The sequence below is a fragment of the Pinus tabuliformis genome, chromosome 8, assembly GCF_031772625.1.
Source record: "Pinus tabuliformis cultivar Carrire ecotype Pingquan chromosome 8, CPIR1, whole genome shotgun sequence".
Taxonomy (NCBI): Eukaryota; Viridiplantae; Streptophyta; class Pinopsida; order Pinales; family Pinaceae; genus Pinus; species Pinus tabuliformis.
Window position 1 is genome coordinate 376,327,137 of NC_142294.1, and position 17,233 is coordinate 376,344,369.

Sequence of the window (17,233 nt, forward strand, 5' to 3'; positions counted from 1 at the left end):
TGATACTAAAGTTGACCCTTCGACTTCTTCTTCGTTTGTTTCTCCCTCCCATTCTTCCTCTTCGCTTGGTGAAAGTAGTGATGCTAGTAACCAAGTGGTTGAGAAGAAGAAGAAAGGGAAGGAGAAGAAGAAGAAGCTAATTCAGTAAGGGGGAAACCAAGCAACCATTGCTTTGAATGCATCATCTGGTGAAAATCCGCACATTAAACTTCCCAAAGCCAAATTTCCATGCGTAATTTGTACGAGTGACCATTTTTCTCGAGACTGTCCTTGCTTTCCTCAGATCTTGAAAGAATGGTCTCCCCATTCACAACATCCTGTGTCATCAACTTCTGGAGATCATGTTGATAACACACCTTCAACTAGTGATAGTAAAGTTCATGGACATACGAGAAAGGTTAGGTTTCCATGAAAGTTATGTGAAGGGAACCATGCCCTTCACCTTTGTCCCTTTTTGGATGAAGCCAAAAGAGTATTGGATAACCATCTTGCTTCACCGCAACGACTTCCATCTGGCTACAGGAAAATCTCCCCAAGTCCTTTACTAGTTGAAAACCGACTGACTTAAATCAACCGTCGGTCGAAACCACTCTCTCTGAAAGTGAATCTTATGAGTCTACACCCGACCAAAGTCAACAGGTCGAGGTGATAGTTGACCCAATTTCAACTTCAAATAATCGCACCCTTCCCGAAGAGAGTGAGAATGATACCGGTTAAATTCTCTCTGTTACTTCAGATTCCGATGAACTTGGGGGAAATCCACCCATTCCTTCACAACAGGAGGAAAACCTCCTAGTTCTCATAACCCAAGGGGTTAATTCACCCATTTATTCAGTACCCCCTCCAAGTAGTGTAGTCACTTCCTTTGATTGGAATTGACTAGCAAGATCCCGCCTTCCTTCTTATGTACCTTTCCGGATCATACTACAAGTTTACAAAATGATCGTGTCTAGCACTATCATAGATGAGGGTGCATCAATGGGTATCCTTTCCTCAACTGCTTGGAAAGCACTTGGTTCGCCATCACTTATGCCTGTTACAAAAATTCTATTAGGCTTTAACAAAGCAACCAGTCAACCATTAGGGATCCTTCTTAAGTTACTGATCACTTTGGGAGGGAAAACCTTTCACCTGAACGTGATGGTAGTCCCAGGACCGTTAGATTACAATTTGCTCCTTGGACGTGACTATGTTTATAACATGGAGGCTATTGTTTCAACACTCTTCCAATTGATGTGTTTCCCGCATGAAGGCAAGATTGTCACCATTGACTAGCTTTCATTTCCCGGTACAAGCATAGCTCCAAGTCAATCATCATCCCTAAATGGTCCTTTTACATCAACGGTATCACTTGAACCTTCATTCCATCCACCTGATCACTATGAGTAGTTTGGTGAATGTAACGAAGCTTAGGGGGCATGCACCCTTGTCTATTCTGGACGCACCTAGCTGTAAAGATAAGTTTCCCTGTAGGTTATGTGATTGGTCTGTCATACCAGTCTGTCACACCATTCACCTTTGTCTATTCTGGACGAAGCCAAGGAAGTGTTTTGTCTTCTGGACGAAACCGTCCTACCTAACCACAGAAATTTCCATATGGTTACAGGAGACTCTCCTTTTCATCATGCTGGGGGCATGCAAACCATTTTTTCCATTTTCAATTTTCATTTTTAATTTGTAGTTTTGTTTTTTTTTTCAATTTTAGTTTTTTCATTTTCGAGCTTATATAAAAAATAAAAAACTGCAACCAAGCATAGTTTCTTCATTTCGAGCTTGTGTAAAAAATGAAACCGAATTCAAGCATAATTTTGTCATTTCAAGCTTGTGTAAAAATGAAATTGACTCCAAGCATAGTTCTCCCATGTTTCAAGCTTGTTAAAAAATGAACCCACCTTCAACTAAATAACCTTTTTGATTGCCATTCTATCAGCCTTTTGAACCTTGGTTGTGTACCTCTCATCACCTCCATCCCTTTGGCCGACCATACACTCTCACTTGGTTGTTTTACCATTTTTGAGTAATAGTTGCGATGAGTGGTCCTATTAGCCAGCCTCTTCATAGAATTCACCATGTTTTGAGAAGTTCCAAATTCACCAGAACTAGTTGATATCTTAGATACCACTCGTTCCTCAAAATCGAGTCTCCTTTAAACCCCTTTTAGACTCTTTAAATATGAAAGATTGTCGAGCAATTGGCCTTTCCAACTCGTTAAAGTGCTTGGAAATGTCATCCCTCCTGTATATTTTAATCTTTTTCGGACCTCAGGGATTATCTCACGAAAAAGTTCGAGTGCTTGTCTTTTTTAACTCATTAAAGTGATTGAAAAAGTCATCCTTTTGTATTGTTTTATCCTTTTTCGGACCTAAAGGATTAATTTACGAAAAAGAACTTCTAGAGTTTTCTTTTCATCCCTTTTCAAACTCTCTAAACATGAAAAGGACCGAGTTATCCTTGTCATTAAAATCATTAAAACAATAGCGACAAACTTGTCCATTCTAGATAAGGACAACTTTCACTATCGCTAGACTCATTAAAACATAGCAACAAGTTTGCCCGAAGGGAAAATTATAGAACAAGCATATGTTATCCTCCTCAAGCTTGACAAAAGTAGAGAGGTACTGGTCAACAATGATTGGGGAAAAAGGGAAAAAACTTGAAGAACTTATGGTAGCAGGTCGCTCTTGAACATGACACTTTCACTCCATCACCATTATTGAGTCGGGTTGGGTTCTTTCGTTCTCCGGTCATCTCACCATTGGTCTTTCACACCATCCATATTTTGGGGTTAACACTACCAATCCATCTCAGTGTCGCTGACATGTTCAAGAGAAGTCATTCAGTTGAGAAACCACAATCTAGTTAATGCCTCATCCATTGCAATACCTTCAACCTTCATTTTTCATGACCACCATTCCTGAACCTTGTGTTGTCAGATCGTTTTCACCTCCAGAAATCATTTGCTTTGTTTCATGTCGTAGATGTGGGATACATCAAGGCATTTCTATGACAAGTCACTTCTTGTCAGCATCAGCTCATTATCCAAGAAGTTGACTTAGAAACACCCCTTTCAGTGCTTTGAAGCTTGCATGCCTCAATGGCAAGTTTCTCACTTCCGGTGATAGGTTGACATCAATGGCCTTCGACCGAAAGATTTTGCGTGGTGTTCGACATCGGATCATATATTCACACCACGTGAATTGTACTGTAGTACCTTGATGGTCATTATCATTATCGGTGATCCCCTCACGTCTGTTAACAACTCACATTATTGGCTGGTAATCAGGCGATGCCTTTCCATGTTCGACTTCAGAACATCTCACATGGATTGACTTGTACATTGGGCAAAGATTGAATGAGTTTTGAAGACCCCGGATCTAGTTTCATCCATCCAGGCTGCGATATGTTCAGGGATATAAAAACATCAAATGTACAAAGGCGCTACATAGATGGTCATCCAAACCAGGGATGATGACTCTACATCCGAAGAATCATCAGTCTACATATACAGACGACTATTTGATCTATGTACATGAAATGAATTTATAAAGCTAAGCACAGGAATGCCTACCTCAGCTAGATCATGAAAATTATATTATGACAATGTATTGTATTGTAACTTATGCAGGTCACCTTCCAGTTCGAAACCTTGGATCCTCATGAAAAAGCATTTCACCCAACATCAAGATTTATGACTTCATGCTTTAGGGGGCAACTGTTATAGACATATTTGGGCACTTCAACCCCAAACTTATATGTCGATAAAATAGGGCTCATCAACCCCTAAAAGAGTTGTTTCATACTGCAAAAGAACATGGTCATTTGATTACATCATTCCCCAAAAGTTCCACCCGAGAAACCATCCAGAAATGGTCTAAACTGAACCATACTGACTACTACATTGGCCAGGTGTGATGCATACTGAGTGGTAAACTACTCAGGTGTGATGCATACTGATTAGGCCTTCTATAGTGTGCGATGGGAGAGGATGTACAAATGTCTGAGACAGTTTTCTAGGTGGTTGCTCATGGAATCTTCTAGAAATCTCTTCTATGACACTTGCCTCTCTGAATTCGCCCAGGGATGAGTAAGAGATCCAAGAAATCTCCGAGTGGAACCAATTGTAACAAGTGGAATGACACTAATCAAAACCCTAGAGATGACTCACACCCTTGCACACATCTATAAATGGATAGACATCATCTAAGAGATCCAGAGGCTGGAATATGATGAATTGCAAGGAAGTGCTGATAGTTTGTAATTGAGGAAGGAGCATTGTATTGTTGGTGTGATCTTGCTATTTCATGAGGTGAAGAGGGATTGATGCTGGGAGGATGATGCTGGATCAGACAACTGGGTTGTAATTCTCCCTTCTATTTAATAAAGTTCTTCAAGTTTTCTTCCATATGATTGTGCAATTGTGAATGTTATCATTTTTGAATGCTATTGTATGTTCATTATATATCTGATTTTGTAATGTTTATTTTATTAGAGATCAAGATGCTTTGATGGTTCTTTGTTACTGTGTTCATGCAGGTACTCTCCAAGTGGGTTAAGTATGGGGAGGAGTTGCAAGCTCTGTCAATGGGGACAGAGATCAAGCAAGGGATTAAGCAGAAGTTCCAGGTTGGTTCCATTATCTTTCTCTTATCTGTTACACATAGAAGAAATTGTTGAATTGCTTTAAACTGTTGTTTCTAGGGTAGTTGCCAAACCTAGAGGGCTAGTCGTTTGACAAGACACTAGTTTTCCCAGAAACAATGCCCCTGTGCTTCATTATTGAGGATGTCCTTTAACACTTGGCATGTTGGATTATTCATGGAAACTAGTCTATTAATGAAGTTGTTAATCACATCATCTTCCATTTGATTCTTAAACTCAAGATCTTCTTCCAGTGTGAGAGGGGAGCATATGTTTTCTTCCACGTATCTAGGTGGGTGTAACTAAGTATTTACAATATGTAGACTTGTTTAGCTGGCGGATACAAAACAAGATTCTTCATAGCATTTCATTGAGTGATAGTAATGCTGCCTGCACGACATCCTATGTAAGCATCTCCTATTTCTAACCAAGGTCGACCAAATATCAAAGGATGTGCATCTAGCCTACTTCTTGGTTTAATGACTACAGATTCCACAGGATATTCCTAGGAGTTGATAGAAACAGTCACATCTTGTAAGGTTCCTTCAGGTCTAACTACTGATATGTTGGAAATTTCTAATAAGGTTGAGTTGGGTTCCAGAGTTGTAATGACAAGAACCTTGCAAGTTTCAACATTAAGAATTTTAATGGCTGCCCCAAGATCTACTAGTGTATTTGTAAAGGTGAATCCTTGTATCTGAACCGTTACTACAAGATTTCCTGGGTCTTCATATTTAATCGGTGCTTGTTTACCCAAAAGAAAATTAGATAAAGTTCCTACCACATGTATTGTTGGTGGATTTTTTAATTTCCTCCCAGGCTTCTTCCCACATAGCTCCTTAATTTTCTTTGCATAAATCAGGATGTCATGTATTGCCTGGAGTAGCAGAATATTTATACACAAATTTTTAATTTCCCTTAAGATAGTAAAATCCAGATAGACAATAGGTTTAGCTATCACTAGTCTCTCAGGGAATGGGGGAGAAGAAATTATAATTTTATCAGGATTTTGTTGCTCAACTATGTCTTCTCCCTGTTTTATTTCTGTGGTAATCACAGTCAAAGGATTTATTGTAGGTTGTTTTTCATTTTCAGTCTCTTTATTTTCTTCTGCAATAATATTTCACCTTGACCTTATCTAAAGCTCATTTCATTCCACTGGTTCTGTTTCATTATCCAAATTCTCAAGAATCTCTACATATTGAACTGGTATATTATTAGGATTCATAGTTTGTTGAGCTCGCAATTGGGGGCATACTAAAGGTTAAGGGTTCTGAAATGGACTTGGCAATGTGGGCTGAGGTTGAGAACCCGTTCCCATGGATAGATTATTCATCCCCATACGGCGCTTCCATTCTTGAGACCAATTCAGGTTCTGTGAGATGGAATAAGCCCACTATGAAGGGTAGGGATTAATAGCTGAATTTTGCTAGAAGGGGTAGAGCATTGTGAATTTGGCTAGCCATCTCCTGGGAAGGGTTAGTTTGGCCAGGATGACATGGAATACTGTTGGGATTTCTAGGCAGAGAAGGGAAGTTGACCTTTCCATGTTGTTCCAGGATTTTCCTGTTTATTATATTGCATAGGAAAGAACAAAGAAGGGTCGTGTTGCATACCTGAGGGTCGTGTTTTCCATTGTTGACATTGAGCCCTTAAGTATGCCAACTTTGTTCCCACCTCAGCTTCTTTGAAAAATGCTTTTAATCTAGGAAGTGATGGACATTGATCCATTGCATGGTCCTTGGTGCATATAGAGCACATCTAAATCATGTCCAAAGTACATTCTCTTTGACTGCACTTTTTTTGGCAACGTGGAGAGAATATGGCTAGCATTTGTTCTACCTCAACTTGTCTTTGTTTGGCATGTAAGATGTATAACTATGTATTCAACGTGTCCAATATATTTGTCTTGAAATATTCTAAGAGGTTGTTGATCTTTGTTCTTCACATGCCTCCACTGGGAGGTCTACTTCCTCTAGTCATGGAATCTTGTAGTCCTAGTCCAATGCGTGTACTGCTCCACAAACACCTGACACACAATCAATAAATTTCATCATATTCCTATTCTTAAATGTCACCTTTCCCCATCAACTTTAAATTTTATAACTACTCTTCTCTCATTCCTTTTATCAAAATGGATTTCAAGGATGCTTTTGGTAATGTGGAGTGGGGGGATCTCTGCAAATTATACTGAAATTGTTCAACATATTCTTCTGAAGTTTCATTGTCTTTCACAGACATTTTAAATATTTAATTTTTTAGATCCCCAGTCCTACAATAGTCTTGGTACTTGGCGAGAAAAGTGTTATTCATATCATCCTAGGAGTTAATGGTACTTCCACCTAAACCCATAAACCATCGCAAAGCTACTCCCTTTAAGGTAGAGGGGAACAAATTTAATTTCTTAGGATCAGTGGTGTAGTCATATCCTCTGGACAGGACATCAAACTCAAATAGAAAAGCATCCATATCCTCTGAGGTCATCCCGTGAAAGGTTGGGATATTTTGTAAGGGAATGACCTTCATCGGGGCATTGGCTACTGGGTCGACAATAGGGTATTCCAACGTCAAGGTCTGACCTTGAGGTGGTTGATTTTCCATTTGATGAAAGATGTGACAATAATCTTAAGGGATTTCTTGGTTAGGAGGTGTTATCTAGTCAAATAGAGTCTTCAAAATTCGAAGGGGATTTACTGCCCTACTTAGATCTGGGATTTTAGATACTTGTTTTTCATCCAAGGTCAAAGGAGATTCTAATTCAGATGGTTTTTGTTATAGACATTTTTGGGCACTACAACCCCAATCATAAATGTCCATAAACCAAGGGCTCCTAAGTCCCTAAAAGTGTTGTTCCAACCACTAAAAGGACAAGGTCAACTGATTACAACATCTCCCAGAAGTTCTCCATGAAAAGCTACTCAGAACTGGTCAAAACTAGACCATCTCACCTGCTCCATGGTCAAAGTGCGTTGCATCCCACCTAAATGCACACGGGAGGTGTGATGCATACCGAAAATCCCTTCTATGGGGTGCGATGGATGAGAGTGGACAAATGGCAGGGTCAATCTGTGAGGTGGAGGATCATGAAATCATCCAGAAACTTCTCCTGTGACACTTGCCTCTTTGCATTTGCCCAGGGATGAGTAAGAGATCATCGATCTCCAAGTGGAATAAAGAACTATTAGAGAGAAGACACTAATCAAATCTCAGAAGCTGACTCACCCCCCTTGCAAACGTCTATATATGGATCCCTCATCCCAGAGATCCAGAGGTTGGAATTTTGTATCTTGTAAGGAGGTCCTGCTGGTTTCTTGGTGTAACATCATAGTGTTGGGTGATCTAATCTTTTCATGAGGTGAAGAAGGGCTTTCTTGCTGAGAGCATGACGCTGGGTCGGAACAATTGGTTGTAATCCTCTTTGCTATTCTTGATTATTAATAAAGCTATTCAAATTTTCCTCCACATTCTTATATGATTGATGATATATGCATTTGTGTGGTCAATATATATCTGGTCCTATATTGTTTATGATAGTAGATCTCTGTTCTTGGATAGTGTTATGCTGCTTTTATTCTACAGGTGCTCTTTGAATCTAGGTAAACGAGGAAGCAAGTGGCAAAGATCTATCAGAAGGGAGAGGAATCAAGCAAGGAACCAAGCACAAGACAGAGGTTGGTCTCCTTCTTTCCCCTCTTATCTACTTCTCATAAAGGAAAATGAAAGTGGTTTTAGTTTGTTTGTTTCTAAGGTAGCTACCCGCCTTAGTGGGACTAGCAGCTTTGCATAGACACTAGATTTACCGATAATAGTTGTGGGTCTTCTTTAGCATCTCCACTAGTTTCTCCCTCTAATTCTTTCAAATTACGTGATTTTCCCTCTTGTGAAGGACTAGAGTGTTGATTATTTGTATTTTGAAAACTCTTCTTAGATCCTTCAGTTTTGTTATGGATCTCGGCATAAGCTATAGTTGATGATTTTGTTGTTCGAGGGACCAAACTAGATCTCATTCTAGATAATATCCAGGTTCCTACTGACACTTGAGATTTAGCTCTTTGAATGATTTAATCTATAAATGCCGGTCTCCCAAGGGTTGTCAATCCTTGGTCTTTGGTGTTTTTCGATACTGATTTATGATCTATTGGTGTCTTTCTTCTCCTAGTCATTCATACCTACACAACCTCTATGTAACTACTGAGAGTGGGGACTAGGAACAAGATTTTTCTTACTGTGTACGTAGGTTCCTACCTCCCGTTTTCAATACCCAATTCTCTTGAGAGATAGAAATTAACTATTATCTTGACAACCTCCCTAGAAATGACACCAAAATGTTGGTGCCTTAAGAGGAATTTATAAATCATTCTTAATCCCACATTAATGTGTCAAATTGGGATTCATATTTCTATTTCAAGGTTGTAAGCACTATCTGTGTGATAAAAATCAGAGTTTGGGACGTAGGTAATTAATCCTAAATCCTAAGTAATTGTTGCAGAAATACAAACTTTTCTCAACAAATCATTGACTCTATAAATTCAATTGTAAAACAAAGATTATTCTAGAGTTCGAATTGAAAAGATAAATCAATTGAAAACTACTTGAGAGAATCTTAATTTAATATTCCAAATGCCAAAAGGAAATCAAACTGAGTAATGGAATCCACGTGAATTAAAGGTAAATACTAAAATCATGCTAATCGCAAGGAGAATCTAAAGCTAGAAGTAGTTGCAGAAAGAATATATGGAAAGGAAAAAACAACCATATACAAAACTTACTTTTCTATAAATTATAAAAATGATATTAACTGAGATATAAAAGTTAATCTAACTCAACCTACAGAAGGAACAAAAATATAAATCTTTAACAGTAAGCAATAATTGAAAAAATATAAATAAGCAGTAGATCTTCCAGTGACCAGGCCCAAAGCCTCTAGAAGGAACTGCTATAGAAGCTCAATATACTCATTTACCACGAAACTCCAAGTTTTTCATTAACTATCAAAAAGAAATTACAAAAGAACTACAACCCTTAAGGTTGAATCTGCATTCATAGTCTTGCTGGAAATTAATAATGATTACAAAAGTTACTGTTCTTTTTCATCTACTAGCATTATATATTCTCTATGAAATTCTAGAAAAATTAGAGCTTATCCCAAGGATCAGAAGATCCTCAGGATTGCTTAGCTGAATAATCATATTCTCCACATCAATTCCGTGTTTTACCTCCCGCCTTTATCTTGGCCCGCGTAGCTGGAATAATGAAATCTTCATTTATTTGTGTTGTTGTCTTATCCAAAGGAACAAAATTGTCCAATCTAATCATCATGTGGATAAACAAGCGAAAACTTATGCTTTTAATCCTAAAAACATGTAACTTGTTTAACACTTCTTTTCATTAGTTTTTAACGGTTTTACTTCAAGAATATGATCAATTCGAGAGGAAATTCATCAAAACCATATGATTAATCAAGTAAATGAAGAGGAAAAACATACCTTTCCCATGACCCAACACCCACTCATACTGGATTCATCAATCAATAGGGAATGTCCAATAATAAGAATGCCATCTGCAAGGACCTGAAAAGGAGAGATAAATCTTTCAGAGCATAGTTATTCAATTTATAAATGAAGCAACACATTGATGGAATTAGTAGTAAGTACATAAGCGAGTTCAATATACTTGATCACCAATATTGAGAAATATGACATCACCCACTACAAGATCAAAAATGGAAACTGTACATCTTCTTCCACCCTTTATCACTTAAAAAAGCAATAAAAAACAATGTTTGATCATAATAATGAAAAGTAAATCTCAAGCATTCCACGTATGTATATAGACATGTATATACAAGAAATTTCAAAATGAGAAAATTCAAAGACTAAGGAAGATGGTGATATGCACTTGAACTTCAATGTTCCTCTTCTCCTCATTCAAATTTTGGAATTGGAGAGATTATCTATAATCACTAATTGCTGCAATTAAAAATTCATTATCATCAACATGTGCATAAACATATTATAAAATGAAATAACAAGCATTACACAAATTTAAGATAATCTAGTTAAAAGTGAGTGGTTTCTTTTATGTTCCAATGGAGTTGCATTTTATGTCTCAACTTTCTCTGCATGTCTCAACTTCTTTTACTATACATTTAACTTATTTTAGAAAAAATGATACATGGATGAAAATGATGATCTATAAGCTTATGTTTTGAATGAAAGGTTGGCTAAATAGTTTTTTGTTTTGTGAAATATATACATTGCACAGTTTTACTGAAATAAAGGGTTAGAGTTTGGTTATTGAAGTAGTCAAATTCAATTGTGTAATCAGAATTTACAGCTGCAACTGATTTAACAATAATATCAATTATAACATGACAATGAGGAGAATTGGGAAAATAATGGAAATTTGAAAAAATTGTTGAACTTCATTTGGTTTATTAGTTTTCTTGAGGGAGAAATTTAAAAAGCATGGATGTGGACAATTCACAGTTTTTTCTTGACTGTAAAATTTGAAAGGAACAGTTATTCACAGTCTTTTGTTGAGACCACAACCAATGAAGCAACAAAACCCAAGACACCATGACTATGGAATATCAACACACCTACAAGAATTTAGTGCATCTCCTTGTATACTATAAAATAGTCAACAAAATTTTGCTTCCTTTGGCATAACATTTGAAGCTGAGACATGTCTAGTTTTGGCCACAAGACAGACACATGCAAAAATTGCAAAAGCTTCCAACACATTTAGAGAGATATTATTTTCCCTTGGGGATTTTCCAGAGGGATGGATATAACACTCAAGACTGCAGAATAAACTATCAATGAAACCAAAAATAAATAAAAAATGTTAAGATTAAATAACATCTATTCATTTCACATTTCTTTTTAACACTGATCCATATGAATTAAAATCAAGGGTTAAAAGTGTTTCTTATTAATCCTCATATTATAGATTCATGCAAATTTACAAATGTAAAATCTAGATCTACAGATGGGAGAGTTTTAGAACCCTAACATGGCATATAATTAGTTAATAATAGTGAAAAAAAGGGTCTCTACTGGAGAGTGTTTGAAACCCTGAGCATGGAGTGGTTCAAGGCAAGTTCAAAGATTGACTATGTACATGACCACCCTATTGAAAAAGTGATGGTGGCATTGAGCAAAGTGAATTGAGATGGAAAAGGCATGAAAACATTCATTTTCATGGTGAATTTACAGGTCCCTAGCTGGGAGCTTCACAACGTTTTTTTCTACTATGTGACCGATTCAATCACACTCCTGGTGGTTTCTACCATTTTATCCCCAAAGATGATAATTTTAGGAATAAAAAGTTCAATATTGTGAAGCATTATGAAGGGCCCATGGATCATGAAGACCATCTTTGGGAAATTCTGTAGCCTTCCTGTTGGGGAAGGCGTTGAAGTGTAACTATATAAAGAGTTTGAATTATCTTGAAATCTAACATGGACATCAAATTATAACATGGATTTAAGATATGTAAATTTTGCCACTATGGATATGGAATTTATGGTGGAGTCTTAGGTCTCAGGTCGAGGACAAGCTCCTAGAGAGGCTCTTCGGGATGTTAGCATTTCCCAAAAATAGATGGTTCTTATGAGTTATTAGCATTTCTCAAAAAAAGATGGCTCTTATGGGCTATTATAATTTCTCAATAACATATGGGATCTTCCACAAGGCTGGATGTCATTACCACTGAGGATTGGTGTGGTGGAAAGCCATTAAGAGAGCATTATCAGGAATCAGGTTTTCAATAAGAAAATTAGGGAGGGGTTTGTCACTTTGAAAGAATGTTCATTCCTAGAAGGTCAAAGATGAAGTTGTTAAGGAGGAAGAAAAATCCAAGCCTAAAACATCCATCTCCAGCCTAACAACTTAGCTTGCTACTACATAGAGAAAATTCCATGCATCAATGTTCGTCATCAAGGGAGTTGTTAGGAGGGGATGAGACTGTGAAAGGCCCTTAGAGCTTCCATTAGACCAATTGTTAGCTGCAAATAGGGAAGATTGTGGGGAATCCTTTCAAGCTACATATTTTTCCTATGAAAGAAAAAACAATGGGTGACACCTACAACATGTATGGGGTTTGGGCATGGTTCTGAACAAAAATTGTATAGAAATAAGCGACAGAAGATCATATTCTATTAAGGCACATTTGATAGATTGAAACCCTAAAATAAAATAGAAATGGAGAGGGGTCATGCACCTCTTTGATGCCATCCTCTACAATGTCTAGGGTTTTCAGACTATAAGAAGGATGTCAAACTAGCCCTGTAGACTGTAAAAATGTGTAGAAACAAACCTTGTAGATCACGATGAGACCATTGTTGGTTGAACAATGGGTGTGCATAGGCCACTAGCATCCAAACTGCATACATCTACTATATTGTGTGTGTATTCTCTATCATTTTAGATTCTAGTACTATCAACCAACAAATAGTATAAACAACATGGATCATTAAAAAAAAAAAGACTAATAGCAGAAATGACTTTTGAATTACACCACATTGCTACTAACATTGTAGGCTAGTTTACATTTGCACATTACACAAGGAAAACACTTATTAACATATAAAAACAACATTACACTAAAAAAGTGCACATCAAAAGTTGAAATTAATTCTATTTTTGAAGTTTCAAAAGTTTCCCTTAATTATGTTTTCCCAATGTCAGTTATTTTACAAGTTCAGATGAATGCCAATTCTGTTATTGAACTCATCTTTGTGCTCATTGTGCCTATATTGTGCACCAAATGATTATTATTAGAAACATGTTGACAATTAAGCTATATTACTGGATCCGACATAGGGAGGTCTAGGATTCGCGAATGCATATCGGGATCCACCTGGATCCATGAAAAATATAGTAACATGGTGAACCCATACTTGTAGGAAACAGATCATATGTTGAGGAAACATATCCCATGCTAGGTAGATAAATCCTGTAGATTTCAAGAGGAATTTTGTGGTCAACTTAAATTATTTGATTGAGTCCACATCAACTTGGCTCTAAGTTTGAAAACACTGGTTGCACTTGAGTGGGTGGCTAGTTGTGCCTACACTTATATCCCCATTTCTGACCACCTAGGTAGCTCGATGGCAAGGTTTGTGTTTCAAGTGCTGGGACTAGCTGATGTGAACATAATGGGTTGGGTAAACTCTAGTTGGTTGACTACTCAGAGTATATGGAGCACCTGTTGCCTCCCAAAAATTCCAATATCTGCCTCACGTGGGCCATTTCTAATTCACCTTCTTTACTTGAACCAAAATATGGATATAAGAATCGCACAAATTAATGAACTGTCATACCATGTGATGCTTCTAGAAGGTTGGTTGTTGTAAAGAGTGCATCATTCCTCTTCTTCCATAGTTAAAAATTAGAGTTACTGATATCATACACAAAAAAGAAATATTTACGATTAATCTGGGAAGGTGTATTTTTCTTCCTCCCTCCAACGCATCACTTCACTCTCCAAACCAAAAAAAAGAGTCTATAGCATACTTGCGATCTATAAAAATTAAAGTATTTCATGAGCTTTATAGAGTATCAGGGCATATTGTTCATAGACATGAGACTTAATATAATTTTTCTTAGCTTTATTGAAACTTGATCTGGAGTGCATCTTGGTCATACCCAACTGCTTCCTTCCTTTGTTGGAATCCCCAACACCTTTCCTAGGGAGCCATCCTAGTTTCTCTAGCTAATTATAATTCAACAATAACCCTTGTCAATAATAGTTTCAATTCTAAATGTTTTGATTTATATTTAATTTTTGAAATCAAAGTGTTTTTTAAAAATTTTAAAATATTATTATATTTTTTTGTACTTGATGTATCCTTGTCATATCAAAATCCTGGATTTTCAAAATTCTAGTAGATCTAGATCTGTATTTGTATATTTATCTGAATATTGGTAACTTAGAAATTAAGTTATTCATGAAGTGAAATGTCCAGGAGCAAGGAAGTACATGACACATATATGTTATTTTTGTGAGATTCAAAAGATCCTTAAGGCAAGTGTGAATGCTTTGACTGTAAGCAGTAACTGAAGGCTCAATAATCCATCATAGATATGAAAGTAAGATAATGACTCAGTAGTCCAACAGAGGTGTGAAAGTCAACTAATGGCCACTCTCATTTAAAATTTGGTACTTATCAATAACTGTAACACAAATGACAACTTGATGTTTGGCACACTTCATTTCACCAAAATAAAACAATGGAGACCACCATATTATTACACCTGAAATTTAAGAGAAATGCATATCTTTTCTATATGTATCCCCCTTCAGAGCTATCATTAGTGAACTATGAGTTTTGGTTACTGTTAGATAGTATTACATTATAGTCATCTAATATTTGGATTTGATGTTCAATTGATTTGGCATACCTTCATCTACAAGGTGCTTCTCTCACAATCAAATGCTAATAGCAAAAACATAAGAGCTCATCGTAGAGTCTCCTAATTTCATCCCCAAAGTAGTTGATAATTAGAAATTGTTGCTAATAGGAAATATCCGTAGTTTTAAATGATTTTGACTATGCAAAATCCACTCCATTTGTTTCTTGCCACCAAAGGAAAAAGACTCACCGATTTAAAGTCCTTGTTACCAAAAGAAAAATAGGAATTTTGAGTCAACGTGACTGATATTAAAAATAACTAAGGAAATTGTTGCAGTAGTGACAAGGCAAGTTTTTCGATACAATAAATATATTATCACGTGACAAAACTCTATTTTTTCTAATACAAACTGAGGCACCTCCCGACAATTACATGACTGTAAGTTTCTACTTTTCTACTATTTTTCATCTCCTTTCAATTTGCAATCAAATTGAGGAAAATGTGATTGACTATAAAAAAAGATCTTATAGTAGTGGTCTGGAACCTCACCTTTGACATATAGATTTTATTCAATGCAATTTTTACACATCAAACATACATTTAGCAGGGATCTACTCTACTACAAAGCCTCCAAATTTGCTAGAAGTTCACATGTAAGTGTTTCATAAATTATAAAATACATTTGTGTGAGTAATGGCTTGTTGGGTTGACAAAAGTGGATAGCTAATATAGCCCCCAACAGGGGGCAAGTCCTACCAAGTGATATGCCCCATGCTTTTGAATGAATGAAAAGCACACAAAAGAAACTGGAGTTAGGTGCATGTCCTAGGTGACTTTTCCCAAATAGATACCACCCACTCATGCTTTCTAAGTTGAAGTTTATTAAATTGAATGTCACTAAAGGTTGCTAGCCTCATCATAATAAGAGGAAGCCTTTTTTGGAGGCTTCTAATTAAAAATATATACTCAAGCTAGTCTTGAATTCAAGACCATCTAAATTAAGATTCTATAAATATTTATAAGAAACTAGAAAATGATAGTAGGAAATCTGAAACTATGCACTTCACGTATGAAAGAAAAATTAACTTTCCACTATTTGATAGTTAGCATAACCCTTGATGGTTTCTCTACTTTACTGACAAATTCAACTTTATCAATTCTATAAAAAATTTAGCTTGACTCAAGACTAGATATTGTTGATTATAACATCTATTGTTCACAACTTCACATTGACCATCCTTATTTCACAATCAAGAGAAATCAAGTGCAATTTTATAAGATTATGTTGTTTTAGTATTGATCACATGGAATTCTCAAACAACTGAGCTCTAAGATCCTCTTCGGACAATGAATTATAGTATGTGGCTCTGAGGAAAATCCTCCTTTTACTATTACTCAGGGATAGGATGGAGTGCCATACAATTGAGCTCTTTAAAATCTTTTTTGAAAAATAAAGATAGAGTGTGGCTAAGAAATATAATTACTTTACTACTACTCAGGGATAATATTAAAAGAGTTGACCTCTTTAAGATCCTTTGTGAAAATAAGGGATGAGAGTAACAGAATGGCATATAGCATTGGCCTCTTTAAAATTTTTGGTGAAAATATGGTATTAGTGGTAATGGTATGGCATAGATAAAGATCATATGAGATAAGTTTACCCTGTTATTAAGAGGTGTGTATTGTATATCTCCAAACCCTAAGTTTTTCAGTTTTGGTCATATAGAAAGAGATATATGCCACATTACACTATTAATTGATGCCAAAACATAAGGCATAAACTGATAACAGGTATAGTGAATCATTACCTTTTGTTTCATTACTTCCCGTTGGACATCTCCTTGCACTATTCCCTGACAAATCATGTCAAAACATAAAAGAGAAATAGAAAATATAGTTGTCATAATGATTTGTTCAGTTATCAATCAATTGTCCACATCTAATAACATTGAATTGCAATCAAATTCATTATATATGGACTTATAAATCATAAATAACCCCCTTAAACATCAATAATAAAACCTTTGGATGGTCATTACCCTTCTGAAATTGCAATCTTTCCAGCACATTGTTCTCCAATGAATAGAGTGTTATTTTTTGTCCATCTTAAAAAAATCTGAATGCATCTATGGATTTCATCATCCCTTCCAATGACAACATCAAGTTTACCTTTCCTAGCCATCTCTATCAAATCTTTCCCATATTTTTCCAAAGCCTCGTACTTTTCCTTTGGA